General features: G+C 42.0%; 3 long non-coding RNA genes across 3 annotated transcripts; 2 read left to right on the top strand and 1 right to left on the bottom strand.

The window, feature by feature from the left end:
* Positions 1-543: 543 nt before the first annotated feature.
* LOC143683512 (uncharacterized) lies at positions 544-3,251 on the bottom strand. Its single transcript, XR_013175505.1, has 2 exons — positions 3,018-3,251; positions 544-761 (listed from the first exon to the last, which is right to left on the bottom strand). It is a non-coding gene; the product is annotated as an uncharacterized LOC143683512 (long non-coding RNA).
* LOC143683514 (uncharacterized) lies at positions 3,214-4,223 on the top strand. The gene is made up of 2 exons (XR_013175509.1): positions 3,214-3,571; positions 3,890-4,223. It is a non-coding gene; the product is annotated as an uncharacterized LOC143683514 (long non-coding RNA).
* Positions 4,224-14,717: 10,494 nt separating this feature from the next.
* LOC143683518 (uncharacterized) lies at positions 14,718-22,721 on the top strand. Its single transcript, XR_013175510.1, has 3 exons — positions 14,718-14,864; positions 16,125-16,296; positions 22,567-22,721. It is a non-coding gene; the product is annotated as an uncharacterized LOC143683518 (long non-coding RNA).
* The last annotated feature ends 668 nt before the right edge of the window (positions 22,722-23,389 follow it).

The raw sequence follows: 23,389 nt of genomic DNA on the forward strand, positions 1-23,389 counted from the left end.
GCACTGAAGCAGTTGATGAATCTGAGGTCTTCAGGAAGCCAGAGCGCTGTAACAAATGCACAAGCTCGGCTTTTCTGGCCATGGGAGTCCTGGTGGAATTGTGGGTGACAGCCACAGATTTCTGGTTCTGCCATAGCCATGAGCAGGAAAGGGCCAGCCCTCCTTACACGCCCCCCAGGTATTTCTCTGTGACCCCAGGTGTGTCTATGGGCTCTTGCCAACGTGGACCTCTCTGTCACTCTACAGCATCCTTTGCATTCTTTGTTTCTGCTTCGGGTCCTATCCCTGAGGCCCCTGACTGAGGCCCCCGTCACCCACATGTCCCAGTAACACTGGGGATATCTCTCCTGCTCACGCTGAGGCAGCCAGTTCCACCTCCTGCTAAAGCCCTTGGAAAGCAATACCCCCTTTGTCTGATTACTGTGCCCACCACTCTGTGTGGCTGTGACTTTGTTCCATGTCAATATTATCGCTCAAAAAAAAGAAAATACCTTTGTTCTAGTGATGTGTCGACACATAAAGAAATCACTCTAGAAACGTAGCTGCTTAAACATTGACAGCATTTATTTTGCTCATGAATCCGCAGTAGAGCAGGGCTCAGTGGATGGATCTTCACAGTTGCACAAGGTGTCAGACACAGGCCTGGAATTATCCGGAAAACTCACGAACTCCCATCTCTGAATGTCAACTGTTAGCTGGAACATTTTCTGGGGCTGGGGCTGGGACACTTCTAAGGTGACCTTTACATGTAGCTGCTTGGTCTGCTCATGGCATGGTGTGCACAAGAGAGTGAAATAGGAAAAAGAGAGAGAAAAGAGAGAAGCTATAGCTACAACATCATTTATGACCTAGCCTGAGAAGCCACAGTGCCATTTGTACCATCTAATGCTTGCTAGAAGCCAGTTACTTCTAACCTCTAAGACTGACATGTAATCAAGGAAAAGGGAATTCACTCCACCTTTTGGGGTAGAAGTGTCAAAGAATTTACAGACATGTTTTATAACTACCCCAACCTTAAACCCAAATCCCTAAGTATTCCATTCTTAAAATATGGGCTACAATTCTGCTTTGCCTGGAATTAGTAGTTCTGACTCTTTATTACAATTTATTAAGGAAACACCTCTTGCCATGTGATTGGCGGTGTCTTCTTGCCATCTGATTGCCTTGGGCCTCAGAGAACAGTTCTTTGGTGCTAGATTGGAAGAATGATACCTTCTGCATTCTGAGTCACACTTTCATTTTTAAACCAGAGTTGTGTGCTATGGATTGCACTGGTTAACTACTGTATAATAAACCATCCCCAAATCCACAAGCTGGAGTTCAGCCGATGCTCCCTGGGGTGCCTGGAGGGACTCAGCTGGAGCATCTCCATTCCACCTGCCTCTCACCCTCCTTCTGGACCTAGGAGCCACCAGGACATGGCCTTGTCAAGGTGGTAGAAATACAAGGCTGAAGGGCTAGTCTCATAACTGGCCAACTGTAACTTCCAACCATAAACCATTGGCCCAACAAATCACGTGATACACTCAAAACTAAGAAACAGAGAATTATACTCCACCCATGATGAGGCCGGGGGCTGTGTGTGAGTGCAGGGAAGGGGAGATGATAAGAGCTGACAATGCAATCTAACCCAGGGACAGTCTTTTATATGTTGACTTTCTCTGTCCTTGAGGCAGGGTCACCCGTACACCATCTCAAACCTCTGTCTCCATGACCTTTATGGCAAACAAATTCCTGAGTTCTTTATGACTGGCCCAGAGCACACCCTCAGAACCTTCCTCAACACAGTACTCCAAAGATTCACCATGACTGTACTGCATCTGGAAAATGACATAAAACACACTTGGAGTGCATGCCACCCCGATGTCCACTGAGCCTAACCACGCTAAACTCTAGGCTTGCCCAGACATGTCATCGTGCTAAAATGGGAAGAGCTGAAGCTCCCAATACAGAGGCATGCGAAAATTGCCATTTGAACTAAACACATCTTTTGTTTGTTTGTTTGTTTCTCCTCATAGAATAAGGGATGACAAACTGGTATTATCTTGTGTACAAAACATGTTAAGAAAACATAGTTCTGGCCTCAATGATAAAGTCTATCCTCAAAGGGGGTGTCTTTTAAAACCCTTCCCTGTGTACGGGGGAGGTCAGGCCCTGGACGGGAGGGGATCCCTGATAATGCTGGAAGTTAGACTATAGCCCTATTTTACAAGCATGCACACAAAGTGCACCCATGTGTGATGCATGAACAAGGTCTGGTATCAGGCACCCAGAGATGAATACTGTAACAAGGGTCGCACATCTCTATCAAACAGGCTCAGATAAGGACTCTAGGACATAGCCCCTTTTCCTTTTCTCCAATGTTTACTGCCATTCAGAAGGATTGCATGCCCAGAAAATAACATGTATGTTAGATTAACTTATTCCAAAAAAATGAAAAACCCTTTTCCCGACTATTTGTTGTCACTGCTCAGAAGTAAACAGTGTCTTTAAGATGCATAAATAGCATCTGAAAATATGAAAAGGATAACTAGTTAAGCAGAAGATGTCCCTCTAGGAAATCCCTCTCCCTCTCATTGACCCCAGCCCTGTTCTCCTCGGCGATGGTCAGTGGCAGAAGGGGCCCAGCCTCCGCCAAACTGACCGCAAGGAGAACCACAAGGTTAGGTGCCTGCGGTCTGCAAGAGGCTGCAGCAGGGATGCCTCAGAAAGGAAAAAGCTCCAGAATCTGTATCAGAGGCGACAGCGACCCGCATGGAGCTACTTATCTTCCGATCTCTAGACAAGCTTGCCTTGCTTAGGCTTGTCTCCTCTGTGGGTCTCAGTCCTCCTGTCCCAGACCATGATGTTCATCTCGCAGGAGAGAAGTGTCATCTTCTAAAAGAAGGGAGACCCCTAAGGCTTGAAACCTCCTATGGAAAGATAATAATGTCCCTAGGCTAAAGCACCCTCTTCCCCCATTGTAGGACAGATCAGATGACCCATCTAGATGGGGGGAGCATCGTGCTGCTACTTACCGCAAAACACTCCGGGAAGGTTTCTAAGCCACATCAGGCAATCCAGTCCAAGTGCTAATTGGTTTGCCATTCCCTTATTAGTTTGCCATCTACCTGGACAGCTTTAATGGCTGGCTGGAAGCCCAGACCCTGCCCAGTCAGATTCGCAGCTCCTGGAATTCGGAAGAGTAACACAGTGACAATTCCACACCTTGTCCACATGTGGGCGTGCCCACCCTCACAGAACACACCTTCCCGCTAAGATGTCACAATAACAGGTTCCGGCAATGTTGCTAACAATCTCATTAGGATGTGTAGTGTGAGGAGGAAGCAAGAGAAGTTCTAACTTTGCTTTAACGTTTCGTGAGCCAACTACAGAGCTGGTCAGACCCGCTTCATTATTAAGCAGAGGCTGCAGCTGTGGTGGAAGGAGACATAGGGGTTCCTGGCTCCCGAACAGCTACTCCATCAAAACTACGAGACAGAGAGCCAAAGCTCTTAGCTGCTGGCTATTCATTCCATAAATAATCTGCAGGCGTGGGACGATCCTTAGAGCCCCAGGCTTTTAAACTTGGGTAAGATCAGAGCCCTTTTTTATAAAGGAAAAAAAATCATCACATGGGTGTCTAGTGTTGATATAAATTATTTCTGTCATATGTAACTTCAATATATGCAAACATTAATCTCCATACTAACTGTTTATCCTCTTAGCTCATATACAAGTATAACAAAACACATCTACCGCCTGAATAGAAACCAAACAACAAAACTCATTACATTTGAATTAACAGTATTAATTCAATGTGGCATCTTGCTTTGTGTTCCTGAAACTAAATTGTCATTTGAAATCTGAGCATGACACTGATTGCTATGTTTCCATGATATCTTTTCAGACTGGCGAGCCGATGCCACAATGGACTGTGTGAAGATCCAACCCCTATCCCCACCTCCCGCACGTCATTTCCTCGTTTGAGCTGCTGCAAAACCCTTGTTCATACAAATGGATTCGGGTTATTAATTAACCTTCACTTGGAATGGACACCTCATTTGTACAGCAAGGCTTTGTCCCCATCATTTTTGGTAAAAGTACAAATGCAAGCATAGGGAAATGAGTATGTGGCTCAGTATTTAGTGATAGAGCAGTCATCTCTATGACCCAGAATATATTTGTATCACTGCTTTCTTTCTACTATTATCAAAACGATAAAGACACTGTTGGTCAGATAATTAACGCTTGCTCATTATGGAGAATTGTACACCTGCCTTTTTCCTTTCCCTGGAGCTCTTTTGGTCTGCATGTAAACTGGCCCCAGCAGTCTTCCAGAGACCCCTAAAGGGTACGGTGAGCCCGTCTCAGACCAGTTACGCTCCCATTACACATGTGCAAACACGGTCTTTGCAAGATTTTCCTTTCATATCACAGCTTCACAAAGCCCTGCGTTTTTCTAATATAGCCTAGGTTAAGCTAACAATACAGAGAAAATTAGATACTTTTAGACTTTGAAATGTGTAGACCTGCCAAATATGCCTGGAGAATGAGGCAGCCAGTATTAGGATCTTCTTCAATGTATAGAAAGGTTTAGAGCTGTTATACCTTCTAGAAGAAGCTGGGCACTTTCCCAGAACCAGGGCCAGGACGAGGGTGAGGCACGTGCCTCACCTGCTTCAGGTGCAAAATTTAAGGTGGACACCAACAACTTCAGTAATCAGCGCAAGTAATAATTTTTTAGAGAACAGGATGAATGCAAAAAATCCATGATGAATGAAATACTGAAATTCTAAATGAAGACCATTGCTGCATTAAGCCATGTTGAACCTGGGGGAAAATGAAAATGTGTGGCTCTAGAGACATGTTTTTATGGATTTTGTCAGTGGTTAGTTTCCTTCCAGAACATTAAAGCAGTGGGAAAATAATTGAAAAAAAAGAAATGTAGGCATATTAAAACACAGCATTGTTTTGAATTTAAGTGTTTGTTTTTATGAAAATACCTATCTACCTAATTTATCATCTGTCAATCTACGATTTGTCCATTATCAATCCATTTTCTGAAAACTTAAATATAGTTTATAAATACAATGCTCCTCGAACACTTAAATCTGCCATATATATTTCCTAAGAACAAGGATAATCACTTGTGTAATCACCTTAAGCGCAATTATCACGTTCAAGAAATTTTATATATAAATTTAATATAAAGCTTATTGTCCATAGTCTAGATTTTTCATACAACCCAATTATGTCCTTCTGAACCTTTTTCCTCCTCTGTTAGATCCCATTCCAGATACTGTAATGCATTTAATTGTCGTCATCTCTTTAGCTGCTCTTTTTTTTTCAGTTGTGCAACCGTGGGAATGTAGTTATATTAGTCCACAACATAAATTTTCCCATCTCAACTATTCCCAATCCATTCAATAGGATTAATCACATTCGCGATATTGTGGCGCCCTCGCCACCTCCCGTTACTTTCCCATCTCCCCAAACAGAAATGCTACATCCATTATATATTAGCCCCCACTCCCAACTTTTCCTGCCACTCATCCTTTGCACCCTCTATCTAATTTCTGTTTCTATGAGCCTGTATGCACTCTAATACTTCCTTTGTAGTTCCCATGGGGCTTAAATTTAGCATCCTAAATCTATAATGATATCATTTGCTTTGGTAGCCACGTAGCTTCAATTGCATGTAAAAGCTGTGTTCCTATATCCCTCTGTGACTGCCACCTTTCTATAGCTCTTGTAAAAAATTGCATGTTTATACATGACAAGTCCAAAACCACTGATTCATCATTGCACTTTATGCATTTTGCCTTTCAGTTAAAAAATAGAGTTATAAACCAAAGATACAATAGGTCTGGTATTTATACTTAAGTACATCTTTACCTTCACTGGAGATCTTTATTTCTTCATGAGACTTTCATCTATTGTCTATTGTTCTTTCCTTTAAACCTACAGAAGTCACTGGAAAGACAGTTTCGCCAGGTATAGAATTCCTACTTGTCAAGTTTTGCTTTCAGCACTTTAAATATGCCCCCCCACCCACACACACACTACCTTTTTTGCCTTCATGATCCTATGAGAAATTGGTGCTTGTATTAGTTAAGGTTCTCTAGAGGAACAAAATCAACAGGAAATATCCGTAAACGTAAAATTTATGAAAGTGTTTCAGGTAACCGTGGGAATGCAGAGTCCACAATCCGTAGGGCAGGCTGCAAAGCTGATAATTCTGATGGAGGATCTGGACGAACTCCACAGGACAGGCTCGCCAGCCAAAGCAGGAAGAGAGCCTGTCTCTTCTGAATCCTCCTTAAAAAAGCTTCCAGTGATTAGACTGAGCATCAGTCATGGCAGAAGACATTCCCCTGGGCTGATTACAAATGGAATCAGCTCTGGATGCAGCCAACATGATCATGATTTAATTCTATGAAATGTCCTCATAGCAACAGACAGGCCAGCACTTGCCCAACCAGACAAACAGGTACCACCACCTGGCCAAGTTGACACATGAATCTGACCATGACAGTACTTAATCTTACTAAGGCTCCTTTGTATATGGCACATTGTATCCTTCTTGTGGCTTTCAGAATTCTCTCTTTATCTTCAGCACTCAACAGTTTATTATATGCTGCATTGTGGGTCTATTTGTGTTTCTCCTATTTGGAGTTCATTGAGCATCTTGGATGTGCATATTCATAACTTTCATTCAATTTAGGAAGCTTTCCACTATTCTTTCTTTGAATAATCTTTGTCCTTTCTCTCTTTCTTCTTCTTCTGAGAATCCCACAGTGTCTATATTGGCACATTTGATGATGTCCCACAGGTTCCTCAGGCTGTGTTCATTTTCTTTACTATTTCTTCCTCCTGCTCTTCAGACTAGATGATTTCACTTGTCTTATTTTCAAGTTCTCTGATTCTTTCTTCTACCAGCTCCAGTATACTGTTGAACCCCTCTAGAGAATTTTTAACTTCTGCTTCAGCTCTATTTGTTTCCTTTTCATGATTCCCATCTCTCTGTTATTGTTATTCTCTTTGTGTTCATCTAATGTGTTCCTGAATTCCTACAGCTCTTTTGCCATGTTTTCCTTTAGCCCTTTGAGCATGGTTAGGACTTTTTTTCAAAAAAAAAAAAATCTTTGTCTGGTATGTCCCAGGTTTAGTCTCCCTCACTGATGGTGTCTAATGCTTTAAATTTCATCTCTGCCTGGGCCATCACTCCCTGTTTCTTTGTATGTTTGTAATCTTTTGTTGAAACCTACACCTGTTAATATTTTTAGGATGTGTCACTGGAATTTAGACTTTGAGGCTTGTGTTCCTTAAGCTTGTATCCACTGAGTATTCTGACAGAGCTGTCCGTCATTGCCAGGAGCTAACAGAACAAAAGAAGAAGGAGGAGGAGGAGATGTGTTGGAGGAGGAGAAGGAGATGAAAAGGAAAACACCTTTTCCATTCTTTGCAGATTGGCCTGTGCAAGTGCTCTTCTTCAAGGCTTATCCACAGAGTGAGTTTAGAGATATGCACATAGGGGCCTCGCTGATTTTCTGTGCATGCATCTTGTTTGGAGCACGTGCAGGTGGCTCCAGGAATTCCCCCATTTATACAGTTCCAAATGTCCCCTCTTCCTTAAGAAACAGTTTTCTCATGGTCCCAGGCACTGCACTGGTTTTCCTACGCCACCAATCCCCTGCCACAGGCATCACAACCTGCTTGTCCTTCCACAGCACTCTGTAGGGAGAAGTCTGTGAGCTGCCTGCTACATGCAGGGCAAATTCTGGGACAGAAGTCCCTCATGCCACCATCGGGCAGACCAGGCCAGACATAGAAGCTCCCAGCATGTGTATGAAGTTTACTCTGTCCCTCGGGAACTGGGACCAGGGATCTGCTCTGGCAGCCTAGGCCGCTCTGCACTGAGCCAGTGAGGGGGTGAGGGAGGGGCAGCCAAGGCACCAGGAGATCCTGCTGCTTTTTAAAATATACATTTGTATTTATTTATTAGAGAGGTTGTGGGTTTACAGAACAATCATACATACAAAAAATATAGGATTTCAGTATACCATCTTATATTATTAACACCATGCTTTGGTATGGTACATTTGTTACAATTGAAGAAAGCACAGCATTTATTATTGTACTATTAACTACAGTTTTTTTGTTTTTTTTCATGGGCAGGCACTGGAAATTGAACCCAGTTCTCCAGGATGGCAGGCAAGAACTCTGCCTGCTGAGTGACCGTGGCCTGCCCTGTACTATTAACTACAGTTTATAGTTTAACTTATGGTTCACTGTGCTGGGTGGTTCCATGGATTTTTTTTTTTTAATGTTTATTCTAGTACCATATATACCACCTAAAATTTCCACTTTTAACCCCATACAAATGTATATTTCTGTCCTAATAATTACATTCACAATATTGTGCTACCATCACCACTTTCTATTACCAAAACTTTTCCATCATCCCAAATGGAAACTCTGCACATTTTAAGCCTTAACTCCCTAACCTTACACTAAACTTACTTTTTAACAATGTTTTTGGAATTAAATGCCCTGATTTCTATAGAGTGTCTGAAGAAGTACCTGGCACATAGAAGAACCAGAAAAAAATGTCTATTAATTCAAGAAGAAGAAAGGAAAGTATGTGTATTATTTTTCTATTGCTGCATAACGTATTATCACAAATTGAATGATTTAAATCAAGACTTAGGCTAACTCACAGTTACTTAAGTCAGAGTTCCAGATGGGCTCAACTACTTTCTCTGCTCAAGTTCTCACAAAGCCAAATTCAAGGTGTTACCCAAGACCTGAGGATAAATCTGTTTCCAACCTCATTCAGGTTGCTGACAAGTTCCAGTTCTGGGTGGTTTTAGGGCTGAAGTTCCCATTTCCTTGCTGGCTATTAGTCAGCTCAACTTCTGGACTTTACCTTCATTTCTCACCATACAGCCCCCTCCATCTTCAAAGCCAAAGTCAAATCCCTATACTTTAATTCTCTCTGCCATCTTCTTCTGTCTTCCTCTTCTGTTACCAGCCAGAAAAAAAACTCTGTTTTTAAAGAGGCTCATATATTTAGATTAGGCTCATCCAAAAAAATCACTGTATCTCAAGGTCAATTGTGCTATGCAATCATGGGAGTGATATCTGGTCACAACTGGGTTCCAGATATTAGAGTATAGAAACTTGGGGGCCATTTTTACAATTCTGCCTACTAGAAAATGGAAGAACAGAAAGAGGAAGGTACAAAATAATAAAATATTTTTCAAAATGCCAGCCTGGTTCCATGTAAGATCAATTCTCTTACATTTAATCCTCAGAGCAACATCGTAAGAAATGTTTGATGGTTTTTTTCTGATAAGGAAACTTTCCCAGAGTATCAGTCTAATCCAAGACTCCAAATTTGTGTTTGAAAATTAGAGAAAATATACATTGAATGTAAAAATCAGACTGCATTTCTCTTTGACGGAAAATCGAATGGTCATTGACAAGCTTACCCAAGACAACCATCCAACATAATTCCCTACTTCCATATTTCCACTTATCTTTCTTCAACACTTGGGTGATCTGTGATTTTAGGATTTTATGCAAATTAAGCTGATAAGTTCCCTGAGTCCCTCCAATGATGTAGGAAGGAGCACACTGGGTGGACAGTAGGCTGTGAACCCTGGCACCTGTTGACCTGGGGTTAGCTGTGATAAGCCTAAGCTTTTACTACTGGTTGGAAGTTGCCTATCTGTATATGACCTTGTTTTCTAACACCCCAGCCAGGATACGTGGCCTGAAAAAGACTCCTTATGGCATTTCCAACTTTGGAGGATACAGTTCTGGTGTTTGAGAAAATAAATCCATGGATTTAGCAAAGCTCTGGGTGAGAATGTTCTGAGAATATGCAGGTAGACATTCAATGGCTCACCTCCTCTGGTCTAGGGGGCACAAGCCACAGGAGAAATTTCTGTGACCAGCAAGGCATAACCTTGGCCTTCATTGAGTTGTGAATCCTGGGCAATTGTGGGACTGCGCTTTGGCCCCTATCCTGTAAGGTGGACCCAGGAAACATTTGCTAACTCAAAGAGATGTTCCCCACCAAGAGATTTCCCTGAAAAGACACAATTGATGGATGGTGTGTGGTCAATACTGCGTATCCCTGTAGTCTAACTAGTACCAGTGAATACAACCTATGTACAAAATGAAACTTGGTATGAAACTTAGGACTCTTTATATATTTACTTGTTTAACTTTGGGTCTCTGTTTTTTCCTTGTTTCTTAGTGGAAATTCTTTTTTGAGGACTCCTAACCTCTTTTGGAGAACCAACAGGGGAATAGATTTTTCCTCTATTAGGTCAGAACAGACAGGGAAGCAATGTGACCCTAGATCATTAACTCTGGAGAGCTGGTTGTCCTTGGGAGAGGGCCAGTAGCCCAGGAGAAAGACCAGATGGGGTCAGAGACCTCAAACCAACAGATGTGGCAGTGGAGGATTCCAGAAATAAGGATCAGAAGTTGGCCGGGAAAGAGAGCTATTGCCCAGATGCCAAAGCCCCGAGGGGTGAAGGTAAAAGCTGGCAGTATTTTGGCTGAGTCATGGGAGAAACTGGTCAGCAGCTAGGGTGATGTTTAGGACACAGAAACACTTCCCAAGAAGCTTGAGAAAGGAGGGGCAGGACAGGGAAGAGGGGATCTGTAGGACCCAGAAGAATTACTTGTATTATCGACAAAATAGTCTTATTTAACCCTGTTTGCATCCCTGCAATGTATATCGAAATGTGACAATATGTCCATCTACTAAGAGTCAAGGGATAAATTGCGGCAGCAGATAGACCAATTTCATTGTATAGGGGTTAGGAGATTAAACCAAAAAAAAAAAAAGCAGGGAAAAACCTGGAGCAGAGGAATTGAGAAGGAACTTCTTGTGAAAGTCACCTGCTTCTCCTCAGCTATGCCATCATAATGTTCTGATTCAGCTGAGTAATTTGCTGACCCACAGGCAAAGGATGGTGCCAGGTGTGACTAAAGCCTCTACCTATGCAAGAGCTGGTGATGTTTCCACCTGAAAGAGGAGAGGACGGAATCTTCAACTTGAATCCTTCTCTCAGCTAATGAAAGGAATTTGGGCCATAACTTATTTATTCTGACAACTTGGCAAAATGCCTTTTCCTATGGTAATTAAAAAAAAAAGGCCTATTTCAATTGCAATCCATTTAAAGTTTATTGACTAGTTCATCCCATTGCGTTGGCATGTTTTCTTTAAAACAATGCTCTTAATTCAAATGTTTTAATGATAACACTAAGTAAGTAAGTAACCAAAACAACTCACACATAATGCCTTCTTTGGGCCATACTGAACAACGAGAACACAGATGCAAAAGACATGTCAGAATTCCAACTAATAAATGTAGAAGGAAGGGTGGAATTAGAAAATCACCCCTTGGCAACCACCACAGTAATAATTGTTTCAAGCAAGGATCATCAATAGATGCTAAAATTAGTGGGTGAAAGTACCATGAGAAACAGGATATTTACATAGTCTCAAAGTATCTCTCTGTACGAGTCTAATTAATTACAGAAAGAAAAATCATAACTTTACAGTAGAGAGCCTGTCAGATACCATCTCCCCAAGCAATTAACATTAACATCACAAAAAAATAGGACGAATCAACATCATGTGCCTCATGATATGATGCACTGAGAAGAATATAACATCACTTTTGTGGCTTTCCTGCCAAAATGCATAGTCTGAACCTAATTATGAGAAAACCTCAGACAAACCCAAATTGAGGACATTCCGCAAAACAACTAGTCTGTACTCTTCAAAAGTGTCAAGATTGTGAAGGACATGCAGAGCTGAGGAACTGTTGCAGATTAAAGAACAAAGTGCTAAAGGGAACTGGATAAGATGCTGGAGCAGTCCGTGGATTTTAGAAAGACAATTAGTGAATTTGAATAAAGCTTGCAGATAAAATATTAGAATTGAATCAGTGTTACTTTTTATTTTAATAATTGAGCAGTGGTTATGTAAATTTATACTTAAGTATTTAGAGGTAAAGGGGTATTACATATGCAACTTTCATTTAGATATTTCAGGAAAAAATTGTGTGTGTGTAGATAGATGGTAGAGAGAGATAAATATCTATCTCTAGATAGACATGGACAGATAAAATGATGAGACAAGTGTGGTAAATGTTAATATTTTAATATATTTTTAATATTTGAAGAGAATCTAAGTGAAGACCACACATAAATTATTTGTGCAATTTTTACAACTTTTATGTAAGTCTAAAACTATTTACAAATTACAAAGTTAAAAATAATTTTTACAAGCTGATAAAATAAGACATGGGCTCTGTCACAAAATAGTCTTCACAGCCTCATGGTATGGATGGGCAAGCCAACATACAAAGATAAATGTGGGTCCATGAACTACAGGCTGTCACAAGGGCACAATGGATAAGATGCAATTTCTAGAAGTGAAAAAGGTCAGACATTTCTAGAAAAGACCTTAAGTCTGAGTTCAGCAAACTCATTGTCTCCCTAGCCTTTAAGGAAAATATTTAGGCTCATCATTCTGAAAAGTCAAGATTATTTCTACTTGATATAAAAAAGGCTTTAGCTCACTGATCAATCTATCCAACCATCTATCCATTTGTCCATCCAGTAACATGCTCAGCTATACGTCCTTAGCGCCACTAAACTATTAGCACAAATTAAGCCATTTCACTGCTTATAACCTAATTACAGTGACACTGGGCATCTTTTACTTTACTAACAAAGGTCCAAATATCCCCAGTGCTCTACAAAAAAGTGTTGGAAGTTTCCCACAAGAATGGGTTTCCATGGACTAGTCCTCAATCTCATTTAACTTTGCCCTGACAACTCCTGAAATGCACCCACTTTTCTCTAGGAAAGGAAGAGTAAGTGCCTGCTATGTACTGAGGCAAGGGTCAATGCAAGTAAAGCAAAGTGTTTCAAAGACAAGGCACTGAGTGCACTGACATAAGGAGACACTGGTACACCTGATTAAAAGGGAGAGGGATGGATATTCAGAAGTCAAGAGAGGAAAGCCATTTCCTCAGAAGGCTTTCTTAGGTGAGGGCAGAAACAGGAAGCTCCTAGCAAGCTTGAGCCACTGGAAGCAGGAGAATTTGGATGCATCTCCTTATCTTCAGCTCCTAAAATGCTGTTTTACTTTTTTCTAGAATCATTGGTTTTGACTGAGCTTGTAAATTAATTGGCTTCTGAAAATTCACTACCTAGATGACCTAGCAAACAATATTTGAAAATCAAAACAAAATCAGATGCTTCCTTGCTTCTCCCTGATATAAGTCAGTGCCAGCGTGAGACTCTCATTGTCTTTGCTTTCTGCTGGTACTATCCACAGATACTCGTGCACGACCAAGAGCTGGTGGCCAGGAGTGTGGGCATGTGATGGGGAATGCATGCTTTACTTAAAACTAAATTCCTAAAAAAATATTCATGTTTACTTTTTCAGTATCTATTCATTCACTCAATAAGAATTCATTGAATACCTACCATGAGCCAGAGGACATACTCTTTTACCAGAAGGGGTTAATTTCAGACTTGTTGGCATGCATGATAATTGAGGAGAAGTTGGGCTAGGAGACAGAAGGTCTAGTTTGGGCTCCAGTCTTGCCTCTGTGTAACTACTGGTGCTGGGGTAAATGACTTCTCCTCGCTGATCCCTGGTTATCTCACCTGTGAAATAAGGATGCCTTAACAATTTCCTAGGTCCCTTCCAACAGTGTGATATGGCCAGCACTGACTGTCCATCTGAAGTTGCAGAGGATCCCTGAGTCAGACTGAAAAACTCATTTGAGGGAAAATACAAATAAGAGGAGAGGATGGACATGGTGGCAAGATTATTCAGTACAGATTGGAGCATGGTTCCTGAAAAGGTGGAGAAAGATGTGCAGAGAGGAGGTTAGAAGAAAGATAAGCAGTGGGAGAGGAGCAAGCCTGCTCGTAACAGAGATAAGAGAAGACCCTCTTAGATCAGAGAGTGGCTCTATCTTTAGATCATCAGGTCACCTGGGCAAGACAGATACAGGCAGAAGAGAGAGATGGAAATAAAGCACAGACTGGAGTTTGTTTGTAAGGAAAGCAATTAGCCTGTCAACATTTCCTAAGGAGAGCTTTGAAATACCCCTTCTTTATAAAGTAAAGAAATTTTTCATTTGACTGAAAGGGAAAAAGGCTGAGGGCTGACTTGGGAGTTATTTCCCAGCTCTTAGATGTTAGTGTACAGCTCATCAAGCAACCATGGTGTTAAATGTTGAATTTGCTGTTCCAGATGAAGGACTGTTTTCTGAAAAGACACTTGGGATGTTGAGGCACTTGACCTGTCTCCTTTTCCAAATGTGACAGGATTTTGAGTTATAGCTTCATGAAGGAACTGGAAAACATCCTGAAATGCTGTTTATTTCTTAACTGCTTTGCTGTTAGCTGCTGTTTTAAATTCTAAACAGCTTAATAAAACTTTCCAACAAATTCAGCATTTTCTAAATTTGAGAGGCCATCTTTATGGTTTTTGGAAGAAAGTCCAGGACTATTATCACTAAACAATTTCAGGCAAAAAAAAAAAAATCCCATTTTAATAGATGAAATAATAACAATTGGAGTGATGTAGTTCAAAATCCCCCAACAGCTCAGAGTGCATGTGATTGCCGTCCCATGACCTGAGCCGGCTGAGTCAGAGAGAGGAGTGTGTGTCAGAAGGAAAGCCCGTCCAAATGTCGGCCTCAGCCACTTTGCCTGAGCTCAATAGAGAAACTTACTAAATCAGCTAATGCGCTGACCCAAGATCATGGACTTCTTGGAGCCCAGAGAGTTGTGCTCCAGGAGAGTGGAGGATGAGAAAGCGCCTTAAGGTAAGCTCCCATCTGTGTGCCCTTCCCTTCCTCAAAACTAGGTCTTTTGCCAAACAGTCCTGGAGCCAAGCCAAGGGCTTCCTATCCCTTGTAGCAAAATCCCTTCATCCTCAGAGCTATTCCAAATAGTAAACGTTCCCATTTTTCAAAAGAGATCGAGGCTCAGAGGGGTGAAGTGACTTGTCCTAAGGCTTGCAGCTTGCAGAGCTGGGATTTGAACCCAGATCAGGCCGCTAGATTCTTTAGAGAGTGATGCTCTCGCCCCAGGGGGAATGGACCGCTCTGCCTGGGCAGAGGCTGAGCCCTTGCCTGCAGGGAGCGGGGCTTCCCTCCTCCCCTCCCCTCCAATCACTACCTCTCCCCTCCTTGACTTTGGGCCACCCTCCCACTCTCTTCCTCTTGGGCTGTACTTTCTGTACCTAGGTACTGCCTCGACCCTGAGAGAGGGCAAGTCCAGAAAGCAGAAATGCAGGTCAGCCTTGAATGGCCGGTCTCAGCCCCGGGTCCATCACAGGCCAGGGCAGAAGCTGTTTCCGGGCAAATTAACTGCTGAAGCAGACAGCCTGGTGGGGACCGGCCAAGTGGGCGCCCTTGGAGGAACCCTGCTTTTCAGAAGATCGCGCTTTCCTGTTTCAAATGTCATTATTGCCACAGAAGGAAATGGGAGTATCGGGGTTTGTGCTAGTGATTGAAATTTGGCAGGGTTTGAGTTCCTTGGGGTAGATATTCAGATTCCCCAGATGTCCCCTCCTATTTCAGAGCGGATGGCTGATTTTTCTGAATTAAAGGCCAAGTCCGGCCCCTGACGGAAAGTAATACCATCACAGGGGGATCGAGAGGCCTTTCCCTGCTCGTGGGAGACAGGGCAGGTGTATCACGACATTCCCACCCTATCATTGGACAGTTTCTGAGTCAAACAGTTTTTGCCATGATATAGTATATAAGACATATGCCCTGAAACCCAGGGCAAGTCCCCAGTACTTCCATCTCCCAATCCATTTTAAAGAAAACCCTGTGGATTTTACCACCTAAACCTTCCTTAAATCCCTCTCCTTCTCCGTTTCCATTGCCACCATCCTACTCCCAGTTCATCCTCTCTCCTGGGTTAACCAGTTATTCCCTAGCTGAGCTCCTTCCCTTCACTCTGCTCTGAAAATGATTCATTCCCCACGCAGCGGTCAGGGGGAGCTTTCGAAATGCATGTCCACTTACTCGACCCACCTGACCTGAACATTGTAATTGTCCCCCACTGATCATAAGACAACAGCGGATGCTCTGGACCCACATCACAGCTCCCCGCCTGCCCTGCTGCAACGCCGCACACTTCACTCTCTCGCCCGCCTTTGCTGAAGCTGCTGAGCCCACCAAGCCCCCGGGCCCCCCGCCTTGAAACACGCTGTTCCTTCTGCCTGGATGTCCGCTCCCCACCTTGGTGAGTTCTCAGCTCAAAGGCCACCTCCTCAGAGAAGCCTCCCCTGATGCCCTGACTAGGTCATGTGCTCCAATCCAGACTGCTCTGTCTTTGCCGCTGGGACAGCTGAGACTTTCATTTTCCAGGTGATAGCTTTGATTTTTGTCTCCCTTGTCAGATAGTTAGCTCCCGAGGTCAGCAACTGAGTCTGATTTTTTTTCGACCCATAGAACTGCTAGTGATATAGAAGATTTGTGAGAAGTCTTACAAAATTAGCCTCTTCTAGTTATTTTTGAATTCCTACTTGTATAAATCTGTGCAAGGAGGAAGACCTTCCAAAATGTTGCTAATTTAATGTCAATGTTCTCATAAATGAGTGTGATTAAGTACGAGTTTAGTGATGTCTTACTCAAGGGGTTAATAAGTATAAGATGGATGAGCAAGCTTCACTTTTCAGAACACTGTTTAAGTTGTAAATGAAAAAGTGTGATTCTCCGCAACAAACATTCAAATATAATTTTTAATAACCAACATGCAAGTTACAAGTGGAAATTCTTTGCAGATACATTTAAAAAAAATCTTTGGATGTTATATGAAAGCACTTTGTACTTTTTAGGAAATTGAATTAGATAAAAAAACAAACATTATGGCTCCAGGATGGAGAATAAGTATGTATTTAACTTCAAATAGAAATTTGATAACTGACATAAAAATATTTTTAATCATCTTCTTATCTTCCTAAAAACTTGTAGAAGTCTAACCTAGTGTGTTGCGTTTTCAAAAATATTTGTGTGTCAACAGCTTCTTGACTAACGGTTTCTGAATGACACATCCCTTAGAGCTGCATCTATGGGTTTCATCTACCCATTTGACAGATATTGGATCAAATCATTTGGTGTCTTAATAAAGTCTGTCCACAGAGCTTCTCATGGTGTTGGCCGCTTAGTTGAAACGTAATAATATATGTTGAATGAATGAGCAATCAACCAAGCTGTGGCATGGCCTGGAGGGGACAGGATGAGACAGGACCTCCATGCAAATGGTCACAGCTTTCCTTAAGGATGTGGTTTCTCAACCTTGGAAGAATCGACATTTTGGGGCTGGATATTCTGTTACTGGGGACCTGTTCTGTGCATTGCAGCATGTTTGCAGCATCCCACTTCTCTATGTACTAGATGCCTATTATACCTACTGTTCCCCCACCTTCACACCCAGAAGTGACAATCACAAATGTCTCCAGGCATTGTCGTATGTCCCAAATGGGGAGGATTGTCCCCATTTAAGAACCATCTCTTCAGAGATATAGACAAAGTGCAGATCAACTTCCCATGAGCTGTGGCTCAGCCAAACATGATGAGCAGCCATCTCAGAGCAAGGCTCATACAATGCTCAAGTTTGTGAATAATAAGTGGAGAGATTATGTTCATCGCTCAGTCTCCTGGCCTAACAGAAAGGCCAAAAGCTTGGAATTCGACGGCTTTGTTTTGCCTCTTATCCCCACCCCCCACCCCCACACTGGCTGTGTGATACTGAGTGTCTGACTCAACCACCCAAAGCTGTAGCCCAAGCAGAACACCTGCTGCAGTGTCTGATGCACAGTAAGTGCTCAGTAAACAGTAGCCTGGGGGTTGCTGCGGAAGTTGTTGTCATTATTACTGCTGGCCACCTCCCCGCTCCCTTCCCTGCTGAGCACCCTTCTGTCCTCCTGGAGACTTGCCTCACCAGAGCTCATGCTCCTCTACCCTTTCCCAGCCTCTGCTGCTGACTCCATGATATTTATGCCTTCTGGATCCTTCTGTATGTCTCAACAATAAGGCTGTACCAGCGCATCCTCTCTTTGAGGCCCTGAAATTCTTTCCTCTACCACCACCATTTATCTCTGGTAAGTTTCCAACAAAGAGCATCTCCTCTTGCGGAGAGGCAGGTATTACTGCAACAGGTATCTTCAGCTTTGGCCCCTGCACTGTCACTTAGCAGGCAGCAGCAGGCTACGATGCCATTGAGCCAAGTATCTTCCTTTCCCAACACTGCTCAGCCGGGTGTCCTGATCGCCGCCACTTGTTCGGAGCTATGAGGGGTGACAAGAGCACAGAGCAAGCTCCGGATGCCTCGGGACAGGGGGAGACAGAACTTCTGCCAGAGGTTCTCCATAGACAAGGAAGATGGGGAGGCAGAGGCAGCCAGTGTAGTCGGGACCGACCTAAGGTACCCCATTATCCCCCCAAATTCTGCACATCAGTCTCTGCAGCTGTGAAAAGGGAGCGTTCTCCTGACCTGTCCCCTGTGAAACATCTCCCTAGCGGGAAGGAAGCCTCTGTGTTAGGAAACAGCTTCTAGATATGTTCACAGGTGCCAGAATGGTCATAGGGCCATATCTTTCAAAATCTGAAAGCTCTCCGAATAGTTTGTTAAATCCACTTTGTTTGTTTTGTTTCTGATTTTCCATTTTGTCTATTAAAGGAAGGGGGGCCTTACATGTCTCACTGCCTTTCTAAATCAAATTCAAGTTTCCAGATGAGTCATGTTAGGTTTTGTTTTTCATCTCACATGCTCAATATGCTTAGCCTGCTTTCATCCAGAATCCACAGATTCATCATCTATGAGTTGCAGTAGGGACAGGGCTATGTGAGCCAACCTTTTGGGGAAATTGATATTTTAGCCAGCGTTGTAAAAGAAACAATGTGTAAATTGTTCCCGTGCTGTTAACATATAATCAATCAGAAATTATCCTTATCTATTCAGTAATGAGAACTCTAGATCAGCAACATCTGATAGAAATATAATATAAGCCGCATATGCACTTTTAAGGGCTCTAGTAGTTAGTTAACAAATAAAAAGAACAGGTGAAATTCATTTTAATATATTTCATTTAAACCAATATATTCCAAATATTATCATACCACCATGTAATAAATACAAAAATTATTAGTGCAATATTGCACATTCTCCTTCTTGTACCAAGTCCATTTTATACTTAGAGCACTTCACAATTTGCACCAGCCACAGGTGAAGTGCTTAAGAGCCTCTTGTGACTAGTGGGTACCATATCGGACAGCACAGCTCTAAAGAGTTTCTTCTCTTTCCCTTTCATCTTCCTTCTCGCCCTCTGCCTCCTTATTGCTTCATGAGTCATCTTGGTTCCAGATCTTTTTCTGTTGCTATTGTCATCTGTTTACAAAGGTAGCACAAGTTCAATACAGTATGTGCAGGTACTTCTTTGTCTAGAGCCCTCGGTAGGAATGAGCTATTATGAGCTATTATGAGTACATGCTTATAATAGCCCTAGTACTCAAGTCCCAAATGAGGGGACATAGCCTGCATGTTCAAGTGAAAATAAAGGGAAAATAAGAATGCAATTTTTAACTTGAGTAAGTCCTGGAAACTCAGGAACATGCAACCAACTATTACAAGGCCTTGGGATTTACAGAGTAGAACTTTAAGCTCTGCCACATTGAGTTCCCAAACACAAAGCTTCAAATGCACACTTTAGCCTTGTTGGGCCTGCACTCGAGGTCTACACTCATGGAGACCATTCCAAACTGGTACAGCTGTCCATGTTGGCCCACTGGACCAACGCACTAACCTATCAGGAAGGAAACAGACGCATGGAGCACCAAGAAAACTAAGAGTGTAAAGTATCTTAATTTTTCTTCTTAGCGAAACTGGTGAATACATTCAATTCAAGAAATGGACTTTTAGGAACACTGAATGCATTTGCAACTTTTTTGTTGACCATGTATAATTGTTAGCTAAAACACGGGAAAAAAAAAAAAAGTTGCCAGGTGAACACCCAGCCTAAAGGAAAACTAAGAAAAACCAGACCAAGGCCGCCGTTCATGAGATTAAAGAAGATCTGTGTACATTCAGAGGGTCAGATGTTCATGATGTAACAAGATCAGCAAATTATAGGTCATTGTGTGATCCCATGGCAAACTGTATATTTGAGAATTTAGCTGATATAGACAGATATATATACATGTAGGAGGAAGAAATAGTAGGGGGAGTGAAATTGAATGAAGAAGTGGACACATTTACTTTTTACTTTGCATAACTTTTAAGTAGTGCAAACGTTTATTTATTTTTATGTGATTTAAGTATTATTAATATTGTTAGTAACAGTGGTAGAAGAAGTAATAGTCATACTACTAGAGCAAATCAGTTGTGTTCAAAAACAGCTCTGGTGACAAGGCTCTAGTATTGAAAACCTCTACCTGTTTTTTGAGTCCTTGACGTTCACCTGGCCCTGACCTAGATTCCCAGCTCATTTAGCTACGATGAACCAGTGAAAATTTAAAATAATGGAAATAGTATCTAACATTTACTGATCATTCAGTAAGAGAGCTTCACTTGCATCCACTGAGTCTTTCTTATGACTCCATTTTACCAGCCAGTAAACCAGGACGTAGAAAGATTGACTCAGGCGATTGACCTCACGACAGCTGCCCAGCATTAGACGCAGAACGTGGTTTGGCACCTCAGCCACGGCCAGCGACAACAAACTTCTCTGTGTTTGGTGTTCCTTCTGGACAGCAAGCCCCCACGGACCCTGCCACCTCAGCACGGTCATCACTTGGATGAGGCGAGGCGTGTTTCACTGGGGGAAGAGAATCCCGGCCTGTGCTCACCTAAGGACGGGTGGCAGCCAGAGTCGAGAGTCTACTAACGTTGGCCTCTCGACTGGGGTGTCACCAGGCAGACTGGCCCACACCAGCCAGTGCATTTGAGCACTCAGTATCCACTAAAATGGAAGCCAGAAAGAGTACGGCATGGAGGGAGCGTGGATGTGGGTTTTCAGCACATTGTCACCATTCTAAGGACTGCAAGTTTAGTTTTAAAGTGGATTTGAGCTACAATATGTGTCACTGCCAACAGGCTGCAGTTTTAATGATCTAGCTTTAATTGTGAAAGTGGATTTCATGCTTGTGAGAAGTGTGGAACCAATCGACAGATTGAGTGAATTAACTTGACTGCTGCATGTCTAATAATCAGTGTTGTTTTGTTTGTTAATTGCTTGTTTAGCATTGACTTTGGGTGGGTTTTTTAAATTATTATTATTAACCCAAAGGGCTTCAAGTCACAAGCAGTTGCAGACACTATTAAAGGCGGCAACTGAATATCATGATGAATTATTAAAAATCTCCTTCCGGTTCTTCCTAAAACCATAATATCATCCTAACAACCAACATCCATCACCATGCGTCAGCCCAGAAGGAGTTTTGGTGTCACATGTTTCACCCAGACTTTTTAAAAACTTAAAATAAAACCTCTGCAGCTAACAATTTTAAGAGATTATTCCCAAACATTTTCTCTAAAATTGTATGATTAAACCCAAGCTAGCCTTTTTGACACTCTTCACAGAACCCATCCTAATACTCCACAATCTCCTGTTTTTTGATTAGCCCAAGATGTTTCTATTTGACTCTAAGCATGTTGCTTCTTTGGTCACCCAAAGATGTATTTGGCTGAAACATCTGGCCGCATCTGCAATGCATCTATTCTGTGGTTTTCCTTATGCATGTCCCTTTCCTCTCTATGACCTCATTTTCCTATCTGTAAAATGGGGATAATAATAAGTCCACAGAATTGCTAGGGCAACTACAGGAGATAATAGACACACTAAGTTTAGCATAGGACATAAATTATTTCTCTTTTCCAGCAGGATAAACTTCAGTAAAATGGAAATTGATCCAAGAAGAATAGGACATAAGAAGTAAGATTAAAAAAGAAATTAGTAAACATGATAAATCTTTTAAAAATTGCTTTAAATGTAATAATTGTGTGCCTAATTTAGGGGGTAGCTGATAAATAAGGACAATTAAAATACTGGAAACCAGTAGCATGGAAGGTGGAAGGTGGAAAGATCCAAGTTAAAGAATTTTAATGTCCTTTTGGTATTAAGAAAGGAAGCAGATTGCCTAACTTAAGTCCTTTTAATTAAGCATAATTCTGGATAACCACTAAAATAACAGGTAATATATAAGTCCCAAACCAGTAAAGAAGATGGAAAAAAAAACACAGAACAAGGTCATCCTAACAAAAAATGAGAAGAGATGAGAATGACAAAGAAAATCATGCACGGTAAATAAAAAACACAGTAGAAATAGGTTAAAAACTATTACGAGAATGAAAACACTGACAAATTTTTAAATATCCACATGTTCATGTACAAATAAGCAATTTCACCTATTGTTTATGGTTGTCCACATGTGTAATAAAACTTTAAAATGGTTTTAAATGGTCAGGTAGGAAACAAACAACAATTGCAGATTACTAATTGCCTTTGGTTTTCAGATGGGATTGATGGAAGAGGGATGAAACAACTAGAAGGAATCCTACCAAGCAGACACATCAGTGTGTGGACTTGGAGGACACCCACCAACTCTTCTCCAATACTTTAAGAAAGTTTCGAGTTGAGACAAAATTTAAGCCCTGCATATAAATAAATTTCAGATCTATATAGGCATGTTTCATGGATTGCTTGGAACTTGCTCTTGGATTACTATAAACATTCTTGTTGAAGGGAATAAATGCAGAGAGAAAACCCTTTAAATTTAGAAGACTCAAGACTCAAGGCAGGGCTTCACACTGTGCTCTTCCTGAAACGCGTCAATTCCCAGAGGCTGAGACTCTTCCCTCTTGATACTGGAGAAGTTGGTTTTCTTTTCCCCTCCGCTATTACTCCATGAAATCCATCTCCCAAGCTCTTCTCTACCACTTCTATTGCATGACTCTGACTCTCCCTTGAAGCCCAAGTCCCTTACCTGATGGCCGCCCATTGCAGGTGTGCTTGCTCTAGTCAGTGCCCCCATGTCCCTTTGTGCTTCTTCACAAGCTCCTTCTCTCTAATTAGAGGCGCCCTTCTCAAACTCAAATGTCTCCCAGACCCAGGCCAGGAGCATAACTGGAGGAGGCAAGCTGAGTGCGAAGGGGAAAGGGTGCTGATGGCAGCTCATCTTCAAGAGACTTTCATTCCTCTGGAAGAAATGGAGCATAAATTAGCCAGGACATGCCCCTCCTCAAGAGAATGTGAGAATTAGAATTTTATGAGAAGTCTTATGGATTTTTAAATACTGACTACCAGTGTGATATTTTTGCAAAACTATGAGAACCAGAT

This window comes from Tamandua tetradactyla, chromosome 1, assembly GCF_023851605.1.
Source record: "Tamandua tetradactyla isolate mTamTet1 chromosome 1, mTamTet1.pri, whole genome shotgun sequence".
Lineage (NCBI taxonomy): Eukaryota > Metazoa > Chordata > Mammalia > Pilosa > Myrmecophagidae > Tamandua > Tamandua tetradactyla.